Here is an 11,402-nt window from a genome sequence, read left to right as displayed (position 1 = left end):
AAAATAACATCTTGCCAGCTCTCCTTCCCCTGTTCTCAGGGTGTTTTGGTGCCTCCAAGGGCATCTCCTGCAGCCCCTCTCTCCTGGGATTTCTGTTCTCCGCAGTGCATGGGGACCTGCTTGCCTTCCTCCAGGCACTGGGTATATATGCCCCAGAGCCCTGCCCCCATTGGTCTGGTGACTCCCTAATCCCGCACAGGGGATTCTCCTTATAGCTAATGCAGTGCCAGATTATGACACGCTGAGGCCCTAAATTATGTCCAGTTTAAGAGGCCCCATGCGACAAAAATAATCCAATGTATGTATATTTTTGTCATAGTTGAACAAAAATGTCCATATTTGGAGAGTCGTTTTCCCATATTGCCTTTATTTACCAATTGATAATTATAAAACCTGATACTGATTCAGGTTTTTTTTCTTATTTAGAGGCCCCAAGCTATATTTTACAAATTTAAGAAGCTTAAACCTAAATCCAGCACTGATGTAAAGGGCAGCCTACCCCTCCCTGCTGCAGCTTAGCCTTGCTGCTTGCAGCTATTATTCTCTTGCTGCCTGGGACTCTACACTACTGCCCTAGCTTCCTGCTGTGCAGCTAGTCTTGGCCCAGCTGCTTGCCTATCTACATGGCCAAGCCATCCTGCTGCGCTTTCCCCTTCTCAGTAACAGGAGCCTTTGGCTCACAATGCCTTTCCCAGTTCATAACCACTCAGGGCTAGGGACAGAAGTCACAGTTTAAGTGATCAGAGACTGATTTAAACCTGTAACAGAACAGAAGCTCAGTGCACATAAACCAGTTTCAAAATGATGGAAACTGGTTTAAGATAAGCCTGGTTGAATGTAGTATCAGACTTAACTGACTTAGGTCAAACCAGTCTATGAAACTTCTGTCCCAGTCCCCTTCCTGGTTCAAGTTAAATCACAGTCCTCCAGCATCCCAGCATGCTTCCCAGCCCTGGATGGGCTGTGTTGTCTGTTCCAGACAACAGGGCTGCCCCCGCCCCCGCCGCTCCCTAGCTGGAGTAGTGAGGACTGGTTGACAAGAAGGGGAGCAGGGGGCAATCCCAGCTGGAGATACAGGTCAGTCTACAGGGGAGCTTGCCCCCCCCAGACAAACCCCAGCTGGGTTCTGGGGCCAGGGAGGGGAATTAAACACCCCTTCACCTACTCAAACTTACAGCTGGCTGCAACTGTGGACTACAAATCCCAGAGGCACCTAGAAGTAGGAAGAAGTAATGAGCAACCCTGCAGAGTCCTGCTGCTGTAATTCTGGATTGCAAATCTCAGAGACCTTGGGGTAGCAGGAAAAGGAAGTGAACACACAGCCAAAGAGCCACGTTTCAGTGCCCCCCAGCTTCTGGCCTGAGCCACTGCAGGCATGTGGCTGATTTCCTTGAATCAAAGGTAAATGTCTGTTTACTTCTGTTTCAATTTAATCTGTGCATCTTAAACTAACCTGCAAAGACCAAATTGATTCAGCCTCGGGCTTTTTCACTGTCTGTATTTATTTCAGACAGCCAAAGTAGGCTGTAGGCAGAGTGAATAGGAGAACACTAAATGACAATCAGATCCTACCAAAGCATCCCCTAAGCCAGGGGCTACTGTATGCTTGTCTATGGCTGAAGCATTTGAAATGCTTCAGGTGTTATGCTGTCCATACCCATAACAATTCCAGAAGTCCCTTTTTAGCATAGGCAAGGTCTGCTACACACAGCATGTAGCCTGGTGTTAATGGGACATTAAAATGAAATGTGAATGGCAGGGAGAATGGGGAAGTCTAAGCTGTAACAGTAACTTGGCTACATTGCACACACATTGTGGAACAGAAATATTATTACACACACTTCTGCACTCTGCCATAAACTCTTCCCAAGCAGATGTCTGGGCCTCCTTAAAGCCTCCTGGAAGCTTGACTTTTTTTTTTTTTTAAATAAGAGGTCTTAAAATTATTGTTTACAATGTAAAATTGAAGTCAGTGGGGTTCCACCCAGACAGGTCTTATTGCTGGGTGAAATCCACAAACAGTGTTAGAAAGAGCAGTGAATGTACAGCGGCAATACGTGCTGGGTAGCCTGCAAATCAAAATTTTTCATTTATTTCAATTACGTATTTGTCAAATCATAGTCAGGAATTTTCATTAAAGCTAGCCAGCAATGAAAAGAACATGTTACTGACTACTTGGCTTCTTTGCAGTGCTGCAGGTAGGCCTGACAAAGTGTGGGTTGGTTTTCCTTGAAGGAGAGTTTCTTGTTTTATTTATTCATTTTCAATACCTTGGAGGAAATAGGACTATTGAGTTTTGTCTTCCCTGATTTTGCTGGAGGCTTCCCTTAAGGGAACCAGAGAAGCTGATTGAAACTTTCCAGCCTTTGAAGGGACTAAGGTGTTGGATTATTAATAGAAAAGCTTTTCTTCCAATTGTCACCGTGAAGGACTTGTTAGCAAAAAAATGGTGAATGTGACAGTGCATTGCTTGCTTTTTATGTTGGCATCTCCAAAGCAAGTGACTCACACAAAATCTGCACAGCTTTAACTGTGCTAGTGTAAACACTATACTAATAAGCCCATACATATATTTATAACTTTATGGCTATCACTAGATAAGGAGGGGGGGAAATAACCTATACCAGGAAAGGCATAGTCATACTGGTGCAATTCTTTCAGGATTTGGAGTTGCACCACAATGATTCTATTAGTAAAAAATCAAACCCTTAATTACATACTTACACTAGTAGAAAACTGTGTATGACTCAGGCCCAAGGAGTTACTACAACTCATGAAAACTAAATTCAGTTCTCATTTAACTGGGATTCATTTGCTTTTTGTCTGATGTTACAATGCTTCTAGTTCTCCAAACATCCAGAGCAGAGTGTCTTTGAGGAAAAACATACTTGACAACAGCTGTATTTCTAATGTGAAAAACCCCCAGGAAAATGTGAACTCCCCCACCCCCTTAGAGGTCTCAGTTGAGTATCATGAAAGCATAAAACAATCTTTTATTCTCCTTTCAGTCTACCATTAACATTCTTCACTGCTTGTATTTGTATTCTGTATTGTTCAACAAGCTTGTTAAATGCAACATCATTGTGTCTGGAAAGGATAATTTTAGATGTTAGAATTTATTGATGCAACTGATAAAAAAAAAAAGAGCCATGTTTAATTAAAACAGCAAAACAGCAGCAGTGGCATTTGAACTCTGGTAAAGATTCTGAAGTGCTATCAATACAAACCTGGGGTAACTCAGCTGAAGACAGTTCAACACCGCAGATATTATATAGACATAACACCATAGATACTATATAAACTTTCATGGTGAAATCCATGCTCCATTGAAATTATATCCCCACTGATTTTATTGGGACCAGGATTTCACTGGTAATGAGCCACAGTGAGCAGATGTTTTTCCATGAATGGAAAGTAGAGATGCTGGAAATTTCCAGAACAGACAGACAGAAATAGAGAGAGCAAATGATTCTTTATTTGGTTACCTATTGTCCTATTATTATTTTCCTTACTAAGCTCAAATAAGGAGATAATTTATAAGGAGAGACAGACACTGGAAATGGCCCTTGTATCTGTGAACTTGTGGCTATAATTTTTCCCAGTAATTTAAGGAACCCAAGACCTACCTCCTTTTAGGTGTCTTTGCAAATCTTATTTTATAATCTTAGACTATTGTTTTTATTACAGCTGTCAACAAAATTAATGTGGTAAACTAAACTGGATCAAATTAAATGTTACGTATTTCAATTTAGGTCAGAACTGTGTTTTTCAAAGGTGAACTAAAATTATTACTGAAATAAATTATTAATTTCCTTTTCATTAGAGAGGAAGGGTGATCCAGTCAGTTTAGGTCAGCCCCCCCCCACGGTGATGGAGGGGGCTGGGGCAGGTGCTGCTTAGCCGGGGTGGAGCAGGGCGCAGAACAGAGCCATAGCTCAGGGTGGAGGGAAGGGGCAGCTCCTTCCACTACTGCTTGCACCCTAGGAGGGCACAGGCGGGGCATATGCCCCTGCATCTGCATGGGGCAGGGAGGGCGGGCTGCAGTTGCAGGCTGGAGCCAGGGCTGTGCTGGGCTCTTCTCGGCAGGGGCTGGGCTCGGGGCAGGGGCTATGGATGGGGCTGCAGCCATCCTAGATTTCACCATAGCTCCCTCCCAGCGCTAGCACCACCACATATCTGGTACAGCCCTGGCTCTTCCTGACACGTGGGGGCAGGTGGGGGTTGAGCCGGGAAGAGCTGGGGCTGTGCTAGGCAGGCAGAAGCAGCAGCACTCGGAGGGATCTATAGTGAAATTTGGGGTGGCTGCAGCCCCCTCCATAGCCCTCACCCTGAGGCCAGGCCCTGCCAAGAAGAGCCCGATGCAGCCTCAACTCCAGCCCACAGCTGCAGCCCACCCACCCCACACAGATCTGGGAGCAGACTGCCCCCCCATGTCCTTCTGGGGTGCAAGCAGCAGGAGCTGACCCCCACACCCACAAGCTGTGGCTCCATCCTGTGCACCACCCTGCCCTAGCTGGGCAGTGCCTGCCCCTGCCTCTGCCCCCTCCTCACCATGGGAGGGTTGAACTGCCCCTCCATGCCCCTTCCCTCCCCCCCACCTTCCAGCACAACAGACTTACCAGCTGGAGGCAGCTCTCCATGCTGGGCTGTGCTCCTTGCTGCCTGAGTGCTGTGCTGCGGCTGCATGGACTCACGGCATTTATCAGCCAAAATATTAGCCACACCAGGCCAATGTCCAATACAGCCAATTTTCTTTATATCCATAGGGATCCAATATCAGATCAATGTATCGGTGCACCTCTACTAGCTAGGCCTGACTTTTATGCATATTTAAGTACCTAAAGATGCATATGGGTGCCAAAAGTTATTGGGTATCTAACTCCCACTGGCACTTAGGCACTTCTGAAAATCCCATTGTGTTCCTGAATGCCTTTACAAATCTGACCCTTAGTCTTTCTGTATGTCAGTTCTCTAACTATATAACAGCAATAAGAGCACCTCCATATCTCAGAACAGGACTGAGAAGATAAATACATACAAGAATGTGAGGTCCTTGGATATTATGGGAATAGAGGTCATATAAGTATCTAAGAATAATAATTAGGGTATCTCCTAAATGATTTGTTTTTGTCTAGCAAAAATGTCCAACATAAAGACCTTGTTTGTACTAGGGGACTGTAGCAAAAAATCCTATCCTGTCAGTCATAGGTTTAGTTAATTTGGTGGTAAGTACACTGGAAGCCACCAGAGGCTTGCTAACAGAATCACTGGACATGCCAGTGGGGTTTGCAGACTAAAGCAGTGGGCAAATTTTGCTCTGAGTTACTTTGGTTTGACCTCAGCTGAGTTACTCTGGATTGACACTAGTGTAAGTGAGAGTAGAATTTGTCCCTGGAAGAATAGTTCTAATGCTTGGTAATGTCAAAGCTGATAACCCACATTCCTCATCAAGCTCAGTCTTGAATAGACAGTAATGTTCCTGCTTTTTCTTATTCAGCCTCATGTCACTACACTGACTGTCAAGTATTTAAAAAAAAAAGAAGAGTGAGGGAGAGGATTATGGAAAGAGACTATCAAATACCTTAAAATGTCACTTTGTGTCTGTTTTGCAGAAGTGTGCTCTAGCAATGTAGTTTCACAACAAAGAGATGATATCATGCTTAATGTACTTGGTTTGGGTCTCAGGTAAATGAATACCTTATTTCAGTGCTAAACTCAACAGTGTACAGAAATCGAATGTCTTCTACTGGCTGACTGAATTAATTAAAATTATACCATCTACTTGGGAGCATGTATTCCCTTCCCTCTCAGCACCCCCTAGAGCTTTCCTTACCAACCAGCTGGATAAGTGGGAAGTACAAATACTTGTAACAAAAGTCTGATTAGCAGATTGTCCTTTTGTAGTAGAGGAATAGGGAGTTATTCCTTTAATTAGTGTAGGAACCCTCAGACGCACTCTCATGGAGTGCATGCATTTTAAAGCTGTCAGAATCAGGCACAGCAGGAATGCATGTTAGCTGGTTCTTCTATCTGGCATGTGTTTGGGACCATCCCCCACTGTGCCATCAGGGTTTCACCCTCTTTTTTGTTGTGGAAACAAGAAAAGGTATACCACACACAAATTCAAGAAAGGCAGAATTGTGGGACATGAGGAGACTTAGTGGGATCTGAAATGAGTAAAAAGGGCTCTTGCATTCTTGTTAAAACAGCCTGTCTCAAATTACTATTTTAAACAAGTTGGGTGAGTTAAAAAGACTCAGCAATTCTCTAGGGTGCAGGCCTTTATTCATGTGATTCATTCTGAATCAACAAAGTAGGGCTCCAGCAACCAAACTTACCGAGAGAGATTTAGCTACAAAAGAAAACTAAGGACTGTAGTATGAATAACAGTAAAACACGTTCCATATTGCTCTTTTGTGAATTTATCTGTTTCAGCTCTGATAAGCAGATTGAATCTTCTTATATGACTTTGGGAGTTAGGAGACTGTCACCTTGTTTCAGCTCATTCAATGTAAATTGTCTCCTAAAGGGAAAGAGGCCCATTCTTGGTGACTGTGTCAGCTTTACAGAAGCAATATATTTTCCCGGTGTTTGTAAGCCCCACAAAACTGGCCACTTGCAGAGACAGGGGTGCTCGGGGTGGGGGGGGCACTTAAATTAGCGAGCCATGCTACTTAAAAGCACCTGAGCATCATTTATATCAGCATCTCCATGCTGAAAAATGGTGGTAGTTCACTTTGAACTAAAGCTCACCGAACAAGCTTTAGTTTAAAGCACCCCACCCCTGTTTTTCAGCTCGGGGATGCTGATACACATGACGCTGGATAGCTGGAGCGCATTAATTTCCACGCTCTAGCAGACTCGATTAATCGAGTCTTCTCTCATGTGCCTGATTTACAGCCCATCAGAGCAGACCATCTTTTTTAACCTTCTCACTGACAGAGTTAAGCCAGTTTTGACTCCATAAAATGTGCTGATTATTTCATTTGAGTTGTTTATTAGTTTACAGTGATCAGCACTGTGTGCTAGGAATTCCACTCACATGTGCATGCATGTATGTGAAGAGGAGCCCCCCCCACTTTCCAACAGTACAGCTGAATTTCACATTTTATTCAGAAGTTCCTTAGATAGTCACTGAGGGTGCTGACAGATGTGCAGCTCCCTGCTCTAACTCATGGTGCTTCACAGAAAGCACCATGAGTTAGAATGACCCCCACCCCTACCCAATAGACGTTCAGGTGCTGTCTGCAAAGGGAGAATGGATTGTCCAAAAGAAAACCCTAGCCTCTCAAGCTTTTGGACAATGACCGTCTCTTACTATATTCTTATACTTTACCATGCACAGCAGATCCCTCTTTTGGATCAAAGCATGTAAATGGCACTGTAATAAAAATAACAAATAGTTGTAATGGTGGTAAGGAATGACAGTCCATTCACTCACCTGTTTCATTTCTTTTTCCATTTTGGGTTGTACCAACCTGCATCTACTACAGGAAGCACAAAGCATTACAGGGCAAAATGGTAAAAAATAGAATATATGCACATCATAAGTTTGGCTGTAACTCTGAGGAGAAACAGCAACCCCACTGAGCTGTGTTACTTGCAGTTTTGAATCTGCACCTTTTGGAGGAGACACTTCAAAGACTGTATAACTCTAAATTAAGATCATCAGGGCAGATGGGCTTCTACTATTAATCAGGGAGTCTTGGTCATTGTTCCTCAACAGTAATGGCTTTTATTTCTGTAACTTCAGAGTTGTTTCCCAATCTTACTGGAGGAGGTCTGTCCAGTTTTCCTTCCAAGTGAGTCATGGCTCTGGAAAGTCCTCTTGTAAAAAACATCACTGCTCCAGGGTAATAAAGAGAAACACACCCTGTTCATTAGGGACTTTTGCAAGGTTGCAAAAGTCACTAACAATGTTCCTTTGTTTTCATAAAGAAATATGTACAGAAGATGGAAAGCATCTGATAACAAGCTACATTTCTGAGATTTTTCACTTACCCTATGCATTAAAAAAATAGCTAAGGGGTTTCATTCAGCTCTTATCTATGGGAAATCCTGTTTAATGATCTATTTCTTCTCCCATAGAAAGATTTCACAGAGCCAGTGAGCCTTGTAGCACAGAAAGAGTATCAAAGTATTATTTTTAATATAGTACTAGCTTCTCTATAGGCAGGCTTGTCTGATAAGAACATAGAGTCTTAGGAGGGGATTTTGAATGAGTTTAATTCCCATTTAAAAAAATCATCTCTCCTTATAGCCACATCAGTAATTTGCAGAGGGGTTCTCTAGATTAGTTTCACTTTTTGAGAAAATAAGAATTTTAATGAGTTCCAATCCAGTAAATACATATGCATGTGCATAGTCTCATGGGTTCGCTGTGGAAAATTACCATATTTTCTCACATATAGAATACCCCTGTATATAATACACACCATGCTTTTGAAAGGGAGTTGCGGTGGGAGATCTTCAATTCAAATGAGTGATTGACAGCAGGAGGGGGGTGCTGATCCTGCCCCCAAGCCTACAACCAGCCCTGCGCACTAGAAGGAGCCTAAGCACTGAGCCAGCACTCTGGGTCAGAGACTGCATACTAAGTCCAGGACCATACATTTGGTCCAGGGCTGCCTGCTGGTTCTAGAGCCATATGTTGGATCTGACCCCATGTACAATTTTGGGTAACACATCAGGTCTGAAGCCATGTACCAGGTTTCACACAGCATATTGTCCTGGACTTGGTTTGCTGGGTCCAGCCCAACATGCAGCTCCAGAACCGGTACCCAGGGGTAGATCTGGCATGCTACAAGCAAGTACACTGCTGATCTCCCTGAAGACTGAAGGATGTTTTACTTTGGAAGAGTTTAATAAGATAGCAAAAATCAATGCTCAAGGGAGGTTCTTATGCAAGGTTTTGTATAATTGTTGAATTGTTGATTAATCAGAGATAAATGTGGCTCACTGCTAGGACAAGAATGCAGATGCTTAGAACTGTTATCCAGGAGGAACAAAATGTGAAATTAAAAAGGAAAATTAAAACGAATACATTCAACTGTCTATAATGTGGTTCAAGAAAATGGAAAATAGCAATAATTTGATTGCTCTAAATAAAAGTGTCACTTGTCTGCACATATATTTTGCATTTGCAAGAGGAGTCTTTCCTGTCTTTTGCAAAATCAAATTTTTGCCACTTAAAAGAACATGCTAATAAAATAATGCTTTCTAGTTTCCAGTACAGATTATTCTGAAGTGCTCAGTCTAGTCCTGAGCACTGTTTTCCTACCTAGTTGTCTGCTGCTGATATATCAAATATCATGTATTGTTCTAAAGAAGTATGTGAAGCCACATAAGTAATTCATTTTATTTCATTATAATTTCCTGGATTCTCAGCTTTCACATGTAAATTTTGTGATTTCCTCTCACAAAAAAGTTGCTTGAAGTATAGGTAATAATTGGTCCACTTAACTTTTTTTTTAGAATTCAGTCCAGAAAGGCAATGAGTACTATGGCTCTATTTGTGAAATCATGTTGGCATATTCTTAAAGCATGTGATATTCCCAATAGCACCAATTAAACTGCTCACAGGTTTTAATTTAGGGGCATGCATAAGAATACTACAGTGTTAGGGCATGGTTGAGTGGTGCTCAGCACTTCCCAAGAGCAATAAAGTACCTCAGAGGATCAGGCTGCACTCTTAACATGAATACTTGCTTAGAAGAAGTGAACACCATACAAGGTCATGGGGGCCTCTCATGGTCAGATTAACTTATCCATGGTCTTCTACAAGAGTTTTGTTCTCAAGTGTGCTCTGTTGCCTGTTTATTTTTGCTTTTCATGTGTGCCCCCCCAGTATAGTGGATCACTATGGTAAACCATGCCCTGTGCCTATGGTGCAGTAACCACCTGTACTACACCGGGCTTTAGTACTTCCCCAAAAGGAAGTACTAAAGAAGGCACCATAGCAATGTCACCATACGGCGATGTGTAGACGTGCCTTTCATGTATATATCAGCCACCATCTTAGAAGCAGTTGGGTTTTTTGTTCCCAGTATTTCCATTGGAAGTCTATTTCTTTGTCCCTTTTGAGTAGTTAATTTCTTTGTATATTTCTCATGCTCATTCATACATCTTCTAAAAGCATTATCAAAGTGGAAATGCATGTTGTTAAATCAATAACAACTGAAATTTATGATAAATGTCCACTGATATAATAATTCAAGATACTTTAATCAATATTACAAAGCTGTGCTTCACTGATTAGGTATATCTTGGATAAGTGATGAGTACTAGAAATTTGCCAGTGGAAAATATGAGAAGAGTTTACCATATCTGAAGGGTACAGAACAAAAGATAAAGAGGTGTTATTAGAATGGTGTGTAAGTGCATTGATAGGAAAAATAGGGCAAAACTAAGAAAGGAAAAACATGGGTGAACTTCACAAGAGGTTTCCTTACAGTGAGACAGATTAGATTACCAATAAGGAAGTGGTAAAATTCCCATCACTTGGAATATTTTAAACTAGGTGTAACAGGACTGGGCCCCAGAGGTGACACCACCTGCCCAGCTCTGCCTCTAAACTACCCTCCCTTTACTCTTTCCTGCCATGCCTTGGTATTCTTAATAGATTTAGAAATACAGGCTGCCCAAGGGCCTTAGCTTATCTTCTGGTCAGCAGATTCCTCTTGGTTCCCACTGATCCCAGTCTATCCCTATGTTAAGTTGCCCTTCCATATGTGCCCCACCCAGGACACTAGATACTTTACAGACTATTCATGGCCTCTCACCTTCCCTATAACAGTGTCCATGCCTTGCAGGTGTTACCACTCATTCATCAGTGAGTGCTCAGCCCCCAACCTCCACTCCAGTCCATTCTGGCCTCCTTGCCTTTTCTCACTCTCCACCCCATCTGGGGCTCAGGCCTCTGTGTCTCTATCAGTCATTGCCCATTCTGGGGGTCAGGCTGATATCTCTTTGTCCACTTCTGCCCCTCCTGGGCTATAGGCCTCTAGCCCTAATTCTCACCCCTTAGGCTGTGGGCTCTTTGACCCTGTTTATTCTCACCCACTTTAGGCTATGGGCCCCAGACCCTGGTTCTTGCTTCTCTCAGGCCATGGTTCCACCCCTCAGAGCTACAGGTCCTTGGTCCTGGTCCTTTCCTCCCTCAGTTGGTGATTATGTCTCTTGCGTACTGTGTCCCAGTCTCTCTCTCTCTCTGTCCTCTAGGCTTACTCCCCCTGACACGAACCTATTCTGTGACTTCAGCCCCAGCCCCTGGCAGGACTCTCTAAAACAGTCACATGCCACTCTGGCACCACTGGGACTCCAACCTCTTCTGTTATTGCCCCTTTCCAGTCCTCTAGTAACATCTACAACTAAAGCATATGCACACTGGCTACCACACAAGC

The sequence above is a fragment of the Crocodylus siamensis genome, chromosome 1 (assembly GCF_052110815.1).
Source record: "Crocodylus siamensis isolate JL-2025a chromosome 1, ASM5211081v1, whole genome shotgun sequence".
NCBI lineage: Eukaryota > Metazoa > Chordata > Crocodylia > Crocodylidae > Crocodylus > Crocodylus siamensis.
Note: the sequence above shows the minus strand (reverse complement) of the source record.